This window comes from Coregonus lavaretus (assembly GCF_964263955.1).
Source record: "Coregonus lavaretus genome assembly, chromosome: 32".
Lineage (NCBI taxonomy): Eukaryota > Metazoa > Chordata > Actinopteri > Salmoniformes > Salmonidae > Coregonus > Coregonus lavaretus.
Genome location: NC_140019.1, coordinates 30,248,805 through 30,260,886, shown reverse-complemented (window position 1 = coordinate 30,260,886; position 12,082 = coordinate 30,248,805). Strand labels below are relative to the sequence as shown.

General features: G+C 41.7%; 1 long non-coding RNA gene across 1 annotated transcript; it reads left to right on the top strand.

Moving 5' to 3' along the window:
• The first annotated feature begins 9,213 nt into the window (after positions 1 to 9,213).
• On the top strand, positions 9,214 to 11,655 carry LOC311107453. The gene is made up of 3 exons (XR_014610432.1): positions 9,214 to 9,388; positions 11,392 to 11,486; positions 11,587 to 11,655. It is a non-coding gene; the product is annotated as an uncharacterized lncRNA (long non-coding RNA).
• The last annotated feature ends 427 nt before the right edge of the window (positions 11,656 to 12,082 follow it).

The window sequence follows — 12,082 nt, the reverse complement described above, 5'->3', positions numbered from 1 at the left end:
AATATATTCTTCAAGAATCAATGGGTAGATATCATCAATTTAAAAGTAAAAAAATGTATGTACCATCACAGATTGCCCCTTTAATTGCACTGGGCTGTGAACGCGCACTGGCGACACGGTGCGTAGGACTGGCGCAGGATATACTGGACCGTGGAGGCGCACTGGAGACCAGGAGCGTTGAGGCGGCACAACCCGTCCTGGCTGGATGCCCACTTTCGCACGACACGTGCGGGGCGCTGGCACAGGACGCACTGGGCTGTGAAGGCGCACTGGCGACACAGTGCATATCTCCGCATAACTTGGTTCCTTTCTGACCACACGCTCCTTCTGTTGCCTGGCCAGCTCCTCTCTCCGTGCATCCTGTAGCGCCTCCCTCTGAAGGGAGAACACCTGCTCCCTCTGAGCTAACAGCCCCCGCAATGTGGTGGCCTCCTCTCTCAGACTGCTGAGCTGCAGGTCTTGGAGGGCCTCTACTATAGCAGCCCCCTCCTCCTCTACAGTCAGCCCTTTTACGGCCTCCTGCTGCTTTGTTGACCACCCCGTGTGCCCCCCCCATTTTTTTTCTTGGGGTTGCCTCTCGGGTCTCCCTCGTCATCTCGCCTTTTGGAGTCGCCGTCGATCCTCTCCTCCCTCTCCTCCCTAAAGGACCTTCGCCCAGGGTCCTTTACCGGCTAATATCTCCTCCCATGTCCAAAATGTCTTCCCCACCTGTGTCCAGGGTGGCTGCTCCTCCTGGGCACGCTGCTTGGTCTGTGTTTGGTGGGATCTTCTGTCACGATCGTTGAGAGACGGGTCAGACCAAGGTGCAGCGTGGCATGCGTACATGTTTATTAATAAGAATAAACACTTAACAAAATAACAAAACAACGAAACATGAAGCTCAAACAGTGGCTAAACACAACAAGCCAAACATGAGTCAAGATCCCACAACTAAGGTAGGCAACCAGGCTACCTAAGTATGATCCCCAATCAGAGACAACGAGCGACAGCTGCCTCTGATTGGGAATCACACCCGGCCAAACATAGAAATAGCAAACTAGATCTACAACATAGAAATACAATAACATAGATCTCAACCTGAACTCACACCCTGACCCAACCAACAAGAGTTCTCTAGGTCAGGGCGTGACAGGTACTTGCATGCGTGCATGTCTCTGCATGTGTGCATGTCTCTGCATGCATGTGTGTGCGTCAACAGTCCAAAGGACCAGTCAATATGAGTCAAACCTTGCTGGCCATTACAATGTACTTTTTCTCTTTTGTTTTGCAGCAGTGTTGCTGGCATGTTTTGCACGCCCACACTTGACAAGTGGTGAGCAGGTCGACAGCGGTTTAACTCATAGGCGTAGGCTGTGGCGGGCCATCTCTGCACTTTGGACAGACCTCTGAGCTGTTTACTCACTACAGGCCTGCCTTCCCTGCCTGTGTGGGTAGCCACAAGATGCACAGCTATGTTATGGCTGTGAGAGACTTTGACAAACAAGCTAATTTTAGCAAACCTGTTAACTTGAGAGTTGTATGGCCAGCTTCACGGACATAGAATAAAGCTTGGAGTGAGCCTTGTTCTCTCTTAGTAAATCTCTAACTTTTACCCTCAACAAGTCTGGATCTAATGTAGGTGTAATGCTTTTTGCTAGAAAGCTTTTACAGACAGTTAGTCAAAGTTCTCTAGGAGTGCATCTAAAACATGTTGTTAATGCAGTGTTCAATGCAAATATATGAACAACTGGTCATGAAGTGCCTATATAAATACCTGTTCGTTGATGTACTGTATATGACATTGTCCAGGCCAGCCGGCTGGTGGACGACACTACAGTACTAGTGCATTAATGGAAAGACTGTTCCATATGTAGGCCAAGCACATTGCAGATATCAGTTGAAAGCACGTCTCTCCATTAATGCACTAGTACTGTAGTGTCGTCCACCAGCCGGCTGGCCTGGAGTCCAGGTTACTAGCACTGTAACCTTACGTCAGGTCAAACAACAGTACTGAAGTGGGACTGGCAAGTCTGTTTTTCCATCAAATTTTTCCCTACTACAAGCTATTGAGGGTGGGCTGTTGCATGTTCATTTACATAAATTAAGGCAAGCATTGAGGATTATTCCAAAGCTGCCATCAATATAGTGATTTAGAGGGAACCGTCAGAGCAGGGTTCCAACCAGCAACCCTGCAGTTATGGCTCAGAACTCTTGGCAAAGATCATAGTATGCTCACATTTATACAGGGAGGCTGTTACAGGAGCGCTGAACACTGAAAAGCCCAGCCCCACTTAGCTTCAGCTGCTTAGCCAGGATGACATGTCTGCTGAGGCAGTGTGATTGGGTTAATGAGTAACTCTCTGAGACTCACCACCTTATTGAGACCTATTTTCAGACAGAGCTGTTTCTATGACTTACCGGATGTAGAGACAGGCTCCCTGTACAGCAACACTCTGTTCCAAAGTGCCAGTCCTCTGTGTCCAAAATGGCACCCTACTCCCTACTGTATAGTGTGCTCTACTTTTGACAAGGGCCATAGGGCTCAGGTCAAAAGTAGAGCACTATATCGGGAATAGGGTGCCATTTGAGACGTTTGTTTTTAAATGGGCTAAAAGCACACTGGCAGATGAAGTAACTGGTTAGACACATTCAAATTACCCCATAGCCTATTTACAAAATGAGTGTCTTGAGCATAGCCTACATTATTAACACCATCTCTTCAATTATTATTGGATAGTCTTACAACATACGTGACCGACCACCTCGATTCACTCTTATGTAGCAACATTTGAAATTGTGTTTTTTACATTGGATAAAAGTAGAGACTCAGAGCTACAAAATTGTACATCATACACTGCAGTTGAGGAAAAATGGGAAAGTAATTCTGCTTTGAAAGCTGCTAAACTTGTAACCCCACTTTTGAGAAAATGGCCCTTGAATGTTTTGGTAAACCGACTGGAGAGCTCTTCTTTGTCTACACCTATTCATCTTATTTCAGACCCTCTTTAGGCTTAGCCCCACCCATCTTTTTAAGGATTCACATGTGAGGCGATGTGCTAAACAAAGTGAGTAAGGTAGTGTAGTAAACAACCAAAGATTTCAAGACTAAAAGTGGTTTAAGTAGTAGCCTACATAAGGAAACTCTCCAGTCAAAAATACACTTTATCTAGTCCTTGGCCTATATCCTAATCTGATTTTGAAAGTGTCCAGATAAAATATTGTATAAATATGTAAACGTTATTACATGATGCTTACCCAGACACTTGTCTAAATTGATGGGTCATGTGAAATAAGTGCTATAACCACCCCCCAGCCACATCTAGCTAAGTGGATGGGTCACTATTGTCTAGACATGTTCATGAAATACAATAGATGGCCGTAATCACCCCCAGACACACCTGGCTAACTTGATGGGTCATGTAATCATTCTCTTGTGAAGTGGAGTCTTTTGTTTCTACATGTATCTAGTTAGCTAGCTAGCTAAACAATTAACCAACCCATAGCTACAGTACAAATGGATTGTCATAGCTAGCCACCATGCATGAAATGCTGGAGTAGGAATCTGCAGATAGCTAAAGCTAACCAACTAGGTTCAATGTTAGCTAGCTAGTTAATATTAGGCTATAACTAGCAATGCGAATTAGTTTTTGAGATACAAATAATATTATATTACATACACATAACGTTAGCTTGCGAGCCAGCAAGCTAATGTTCACTAGCTAGCTAACAGCATGGTTTAACTTGCAAGGAAAATGACTTCATGACAAAATTAGAAATGTATAATATCTGAATATATAGCTAGACTCTAACCCGTATATGTGGATGAACGCTTCACAACAGCGTGTCTTTTCCGTTAGGATTGTAGCTAGCTACAGCTTGTTTGGCCTGTTAGTGTGTCAAGTAACTCCGGTTCACACTGACCGTGTGCAGAATATAGTCCATCACAACTTTTTCCCACTGATCTTTGTCGATAGTGCCTGCTAAATTCTGGGCAGAAATGTTGTTGAGAGCAGTAGCAACACTTTTGCAGTTCTCCATTTCTAAAGTTATATCTTTCAAAAAAGCTGCGGTAGGAAAAAATTTGTACACATACTGAGCAGCTCATGTTATAGACAGAAGCGTGCTACATGGCAGACCAATCTGAACTCATCTCTAATGCATGTCCAGCCCAACCATTAACTCAGCCAATCATGGCTAGCAGGAAGGTTCCTGTCTTTTTCCGTGGCTAAACCAACTAGGCTTGTAATTTAACAATTGTATTCGTATTTACAGATGGCATACAAGTTTTCAGAAAGTTTTTTCTGATAAAACAAATATATAAAAATACTTTCAAATGCCTCTCCTGTGAAGTAGTGATGTGCGACATACGCCTAGCTTCTTGAAACGGGTCACATATGGTATATTTGATATTTGATGTCTTCAATTATTTCTGGATTATGGTTCATCTTCATGTTGAAAAGATTGAAGCACAGAGAGCAGAGGCTTTTTAGATGATCATGATGATATTGATGAGGATGAGGATGAGTATGGTGATGATATTGATGATACTGATGATGATGATGATGATGATGATGATATTGATGATGATGATTATGATAACAATGATGATGATGAACTAACATAATATATGCTGTGAAAGAGAACGTCATTTTTCACATTGATTTCACATTGAATTCACGGTTAGTTGACCACTCAACCAAATGTAAATCAAAACTACACGTTGAATCCCCCAATAGGTTCCAAAAATCTTGATGCTACTCTAAATAATATGTGAATGATATGCAGTTGTGTTATACCTCATACAAACACACAAGTACAGTCAACATCATGTGGTGCCTCAACAAAATATAAATCCAGCAAATTATATACAATGGCACATAATTGTTGTCTGTTAGCTGGACTCAAACTCATGTGAGAATGTGATGGTCTCTACGATATTTTCCACCCACAGTGCACTTGGTGTGAGAGCGAGTCTGTTACAGGAAGAGTAGCCTCTGCAGAATTCACACCTCTAACACCAAAACCACACTGATGCTCAAGTTTCCAGGTGTCATTGTCTGTGGACATGTTTCGTGTTTGTAGGTTTCATTGCGGATGGCTAAAAGACTGCAGTGGAAAATGTCACAGCCCTCTCGTTCTGGAAGCCCTCCCTCCTTATTCAACCCAAACACAGATGAAACCTCTTGTTCTTATTCCCCTGAATGTGACCCCCTCACCATGTTTGCCATATCCACTGATGTAGCTACTTCTCCCCTTTATGAAGAATCACTGCGCTATAACTCTATATTTCCTTGCTTTTATTCTCAAACAATATGATATATTACATTTGACTACAAGGTAAATAGATATTACAGATGCACAAAGATCATGCCTGCAAAACATGCTGACCTCTCACCCTTACCAATAGCAGCGGAGATTAGCAAATTTGGTCCTTTGTTCCTCTAACTTTCTCACTCATCATTATTCATAATTCATGATAATCCATTATCATGGTGGCATCCACATTCATTTAGACGTTTTCAGACACATGTTCTTATTTACAATAAAAGTGACAATGCATTATTCATCATTCAGTTCCTATTGGGCACAACATAATCTGAAACACAACCAAAACAAACAGCAAATGCATCCAATAAATTCGTAGAGTCACAAGCTTGATGTAGTCGTTGCATGCTAGGAATATGGGACGAAATACTAAGCTTTAGACTACTTTAATACACTATATGTGAATAATGTGTCCAAATACTTATGAAAAAAATTGGGGGACTAGATACATAAAGTGAAAAAACCCTCAATTAAAAGGTAACTTTCTGTACTGTAGCCTCATATGAAACATTTGATCTCAAATCCAAAATGCTGGAGTATAGAGCCACATTTACACATTTTAGCTTCACTGTTTAAATAAATACAGAAGGGAGCGTATGTTTGATGATTTAGTTTTTCAAAATACAACAGTGAAGGCTTACAAAATCATTAAAATCTGTTGAAAAAACTATGACCAACAGACTACAGCGATTTAGCAGTATGAATAGATTACAACTGAGAGGGAACATCAACATGGTTCATAATTGTAATCGTCACCACATTGACCTAAGGTCAGACTGTAAGAATGGTAAGATAATTCTGTCCTAAACTAGTGAAACATCGCCATCTGGTGAAGCACTACCAGAGCACCATCATGTAAAATGTTCCTCCCTGATGCTGTATCAATTGTAATGTCATTGACAGAAATGAGACCATGTTCATGTTACACCTGGTTAAATAAAGTTGAAATAATAATAAAAAATAAAAAATAAACACCACTGTTACATCTAACAATGTAACATGTGCTTTGTATCAAATCAAATCAAATTGTATTTGTCACGTGCGCCGAATACAACAGGTGTAGATCTTACAGTGAAATGCTTGCTTACAAGCCCTTAACCAACAATGCAGTTTTAAGAAATATACCAAAAAAATCACACAAAAAATACAATTTAAAATAATACGAAATAAAAGTAACAAATAATTAAAGAGCAGCAGTAAAAATAACAATAGCGAGGCTATATACAGGGGGTAACGGTACCTAGTCAATGTGCGGGGGCACCGGTTAGTCGAGGTAATTGAGGTAATATGTACATGTAGGAAGTGTTATTAAAGTGACTATGCATAGATAATAAACAGAGAGTAGCAGCAGCGTAAAAGAGTAGCCATTTCATTAGATGTGCAGGAGTCTTATGGCTTGGGGTTAGAAGCTGTTTAGAAGCCTCTTGGACCTAGACTTAGCGCTCCGATACCGCTTGCCATGCGGTAGCAGAGAGAACAGTCTATGACTAGGGTGGCTGAAGTCTTTGACAATTTTTAGGGCCTTCCTCTGACACCACCTAGTATAGAGGTCCTGGATGGGAGGAAGCTTGGCCCCAGTGATGTACTGGGCTGTATGCACTACCCTCTGTAGTGCCTTGCTGTCGGAGGCCGAGCAGTTGCCATACCAGGCAGTGATGCAACCAGTCAGGATGCTCTCGATGGTGCAGCTGTAGAACCTTTTGAGGATCTGAGGACCCATGCCAAATCTTTTCAGTCTCCTGAGGGGGAATAGGTTTTGTCGTGCCCTCTTCACGACTGTCTTGTTGTGCTTGGACCATGTTGTGATGTTGATGCCAAGGAACTTGAAGCTCTCAACCTGCTCCACTACAGCCCTGTCGATGAGAATGGGGGCGTGCTCGGTCCTCTTCTTTTTCCTGTAGTCCACAATCATCTCCTTTGTCTTGATCACGTTGAGGGAGAGGTTGTTGTCCTGGCACCACACGGCCAGGTCTCTGACCTCCTCCCTATAGGCTGTCTCGTCATTGTCGGTGATCAGGCCTACCACTGTTGTGTCATTGGCAAACTTATTGATGGTGTTGGAGTCTTGCCTGGCCATGCAGTGATGAGTGAACAGGGCGTACAGGAGGGGACTGAGCACGCACCCCTGAGGGGCCCCGTGTTGAGGATCAGCGTGGCGGATGTTTTGTTACCTACCCTTACCACTTGGGGGCGGCTCGTCAGGAAGTCCAAGATCCAGTTGCAGAGGGAGGTGTTTGGTCCCAGGGTCCTTAGCTTAGTGATGAGCTTTGAGGGCACCGGTGTTGATGTGAGTTATCTTGTTTACATTAGTTATCTTGTTGTTATTAGTTGTTATTAGTCCCAACCTTCAGCTCCATTCAACCCCTCCCATGTATCTCTTAACACCATCCATATTGGATTTCTATTTGCCATATATCTTTAAACTGTACTGTGATGTTTCACAAAAGTTCTGAACCTTTCCATTCTCATTGTTTCTACAGATTGTAAATTGAAAATAAACATTTTTGCTAAAAGTATTATTACATTATTGATCGATTGACCATGACTTTTTAGATCACCCAGTACTGCTATCTGCAGGGTTAGTTCCAGGTAAATATTGCAATTCTTCAGCCATTCCTGGACCTGTGACCAAAAACAAGCTACAAATGGACAGTACCAAAACGATCTACTGATTCTGTCTCTTCGCTGCAAAATCTGCAGAGCTGGGAAGATTGTATCCCCCATATACATAACATTCTATTGGTTGCAAGAATTTTGTATAATAATTTAAATTGAACAATTCTAAGTTTTGAATCTGGCATCATTTTGTGTATCGGTTCATAAACCATGTGCCATGGAATCGGTACGTAAAAAATGCCTTACCAACTATTTTGCAATCTATATGGGACGTCTGTCAATCCTTTGGTCCTTAAATGAAACTGGTTAAATTCATTTATGAAGACTATACTTTTTTTTTTTTTTTTTTTTTTTTATAATAGTTTTTTATCAATTAGTATATTTGAGTTTAACCACAATATTTGTTGCATTATTTTTTCTGTCATTTCTGGAGGATTACATTGAAATTGCAACCAACTTTCGTTTTTAAAATAGTGATATTTGGTAGATTATTTCCTTTTCAAATAACTGAAAGTGAGAGGTTGTAATCTGAATAAAGGGAAAAAGGCCATTCTTGAACATAGGGTGAGACAATCTTACTAATTTGCTGGAGAACCAGTTCAGATTTAAGTATAACTTTTGTATGACTGAAGCTTTTAGTGATAGGTCTGTCCTCAAAATTCATATTCATTATATAAATAGGCCCGTTTAATTTTGTTTGGCTTGCCACTCCAAATGTTATCTTATCCTGATTATTGTCCAGTCATGTGGTCAAGCGCTGCAAAGAAAGACCTAGTTAAGCTGCAGCTGGCCCAGAACAGAGAGGAACATTTTGCTCTTCATTGTAATCAGAGGGCTAATATTAATACTATGCATGCCAGTCTCTCTTGGCTAAAAGTAGAGGAGAGACTGCATCGCTTCTTGTTTTTATATGAAACATTAATGTGTTTGAAATTCCCAATTGTTTGCATGTTCTACTTACACACAGCGCTGACACACACACACACTTACCCCACCAGAAATGCCACCAGGGGTATTTTCACAGTCCCCAGGTACAGAACAAATTCAAGGAAACGTATATTATTATACAGAGCCATGATTGCGTGGAACTCCCTTCCATGTCATATAGCGCAAGTTACCTTCAGGCTCTGATCAGACCCTACACCCAAACGAGGGCACTACGTTCATCCACCTCTGGCCTGCTAGCTCCCCTACCTCTATAGAAGCACAGTTCCCGCTCAGCTCATTCAAAGCTATTTGCTGCTCTGGCACCTCAATGGTGGAACAAGCTCCCCCACGACGCCAGGACAGCGGAGTCACTGACCACCTTCCGGAGACACTTGAAACCCTACCTCTTTAAGGAATACCTGGAATAGTATAAAGTAATCCTTCTAAATGGCTGTTGGTATGGCTGTTGTTGAACATATGGACAGAGAGAGCTAACATGGGCATAAACTACAAAAATAATTGGCTAGAAAATCAATTGGAGGTAAGAACTCATCTCCACCTCTCTATCTCCTCTCCCCCTCTTCTCTTTCCTCCCCTCCAACTCTCGCAGCCCACTCTCCCTCTCCTCTTCCCCCTCTTCCCTCCCACTCCTCCTCCTCTCTAGAAACATGGGAAAATAATGTCTAGACACTTTTTTACAGGGTAGATGAAGTTTATGGCTGGGCTGTGGGATATTGGATGCACATTGATAATTCAAAGAGAACATGTTAACAGGCATTACCCAGAGATTGTGGTGAATACCTCCCTGATATCAACCAATCAGCATCCATTATCCAAACAACCCATTTTGTAATAAGTTATACAGTATCCTTCAAGAATCCAATGTCCAAAAATGTATGTAGCAATCCTGGACTTCCCAACAGCTGTTGGCATCAAGTAGTGTTTATCTCCAGGTTTAATTGGTTTTCCAGTTCTCTAGTAGAAGCAAAGAGCAGGCAAGAATTATGAATAGCTTATGAAGAGAATACTTGGATTCAATCAAATATGGATATCAGTATTCCTGAATAGCACTTTCATAACTGAGTTTGATTGGTACAACAGCTTGTCATTAATAGAGGGAGTTGACATTGGATTTAGAAGTCTTATGTCAGGTGGTGTGTTGGCCATCTTGGGTCAAGAGTCACCCCACAGAACTGTCACTTCATAAATTAACAGTCAGCTCTCTCCATCCAACACAGAGCTGTCTGGAATGGCAAGATATTGGATTGATTGAATACTGGCCTTAAAGGCCCAGTGCAATCGAAATTCAGTTGTTTCTGTGTTTTGTATCACAATGTACAACAGCTGATGAAAGTAAGACTGTTTAAGTGTGTGTTAAAAAAAAAAATCTGTGTTATTTCCTGACAGTTGCTGGTTGAAAATACAATCTACACAGGGCTTTCTAATCAGCAGGTTTGCATGGGCGGGAGTTTCAGCCTTCCATTCTGACATCACCGTGCAGTAAATTGATTAATAGACCAATAACAAAGACAGTTCCAAACCTCTCTGCCAATAGCATCTAGTTTTCAGTTTTCCCCTCCCCATTCCCAGACAGTCCTAGCTACTGTAAATTCTAGCTTGAGAAATGTTTTTTTGCAAAAATACTGTTTGCCCATTTTAATCTATTACAGTACGCTACTTCATTGATAAACAGAAATGATTTGATATTGATATTAAATTCAACTGAAATCAATATTATATTCAGATTAATTTATTGTTTATATATTTGATTGCAATGGGATGCAATTCCATCATCTCAGTCACATACATTGGGTCCTGTAACTATTTGTCACAAGTGTATAGAGGAGTAGGCAGGAGGCAGTCGCAGGTTCAGAACTACTGAATTCATTGAAGCACCATAGCTTAAAGCGGGACGAAACCCACAGTGCAAAATATTAGGTACTCAGGAAATAGTAGGAGATTCCTCTCAGGAAAACAAGCAACAATGATCGACAAAGACAAATGACAGAGGGAGTATATATAAAGTGATAGAGTGGGGATTGGAACAAGGTGTGTGTAATGATGACGAGACAAGTCCGGGGTTGATGAGTGAAGGACGTTTGCCAGCAGCAGGTTCGGCAGCAGCTAGAAGGCCGGCGACGCCGAACGGCTGAGCTGGACAGGAGGGGGAGCCAAAGAGAAGGCTGGTTTGACACTATTGGCATAACTGGGCCTAGGACTGCTAAGGTTGGCATCACACATGATGTGAGATATATCTTGATTGATTGGGCCAGTTACTTTACTTTACTAGTTCCTGGGCAGGTTATTAAGATGAATTAAAATGACACTACAGACAGACAATTAGCACACGCAGAGCAGCACAGAATACAACAGGACAAGGACACATATGACAAGCAACCCTTAGCAGGCAGGCAGACAAAAAGCAACCAAACAATATGACAGAAACATAACAAGGTACACACAGCTCTCAAGCTAATTGGGAAAGAGTTCAGTTAATAGTTAGCTAATTCAAACCCCTTTCTCCCCTACAATGTTGCAACACAGGTGCAGGGGTTCCAAAATCAAAGTTCATGACAGCGTATATATAAATCGAGACTCAGGTTAGAGTTACTCACTTCACAGTGGATTCACTCAAACAGGTAAGATTTAATTTCCTCAGCATTACAGTACTAGAACATAAAATAATAACTCTGTATCTGAAGATTGTTGTCTCTGGTTAATGCTGTACTGTATCTGTAGAGATATCTGAAAGGACTGAAAACAACTAACCATTCACATCAAAGGCCATTGAAACCAGTTGCCAGAGGTATGTGCTTTCTCTCTGAAGTCAAATCTAGCCATAAAAAAATAAAGAAATACATTATTTATATTATATAATGTCATTTATGTTTGCATCAATCGGGTTCAAGTCCGGGGTCTGGCTGGGCCACTAAAGGACATTCAGAGACTTGTCCCGAAGCCAATCCTGCAATATCTTGGCTGTGTGCTTAGGGTCATTGTCCTGTTGTAAGGTGAACCTTCGCCCCAGTCTGAGGTCCTTAGCGCTCTGGAGCAGGTTTTCATCAAGGATCTCTCTGTACTTGTAAGGGTTGGTTTGAGGTGTGACCCAGGTGCGGTGCAGGTTATACAGTAGGCAGAGATGGTGAAACAAGGATCTTTACTGGTGGTCCCTAAGCCAGAATACAAAATAACGGACTTATCACGATAAAAGAAAGGCGGAGCAAATAAGTCTCCA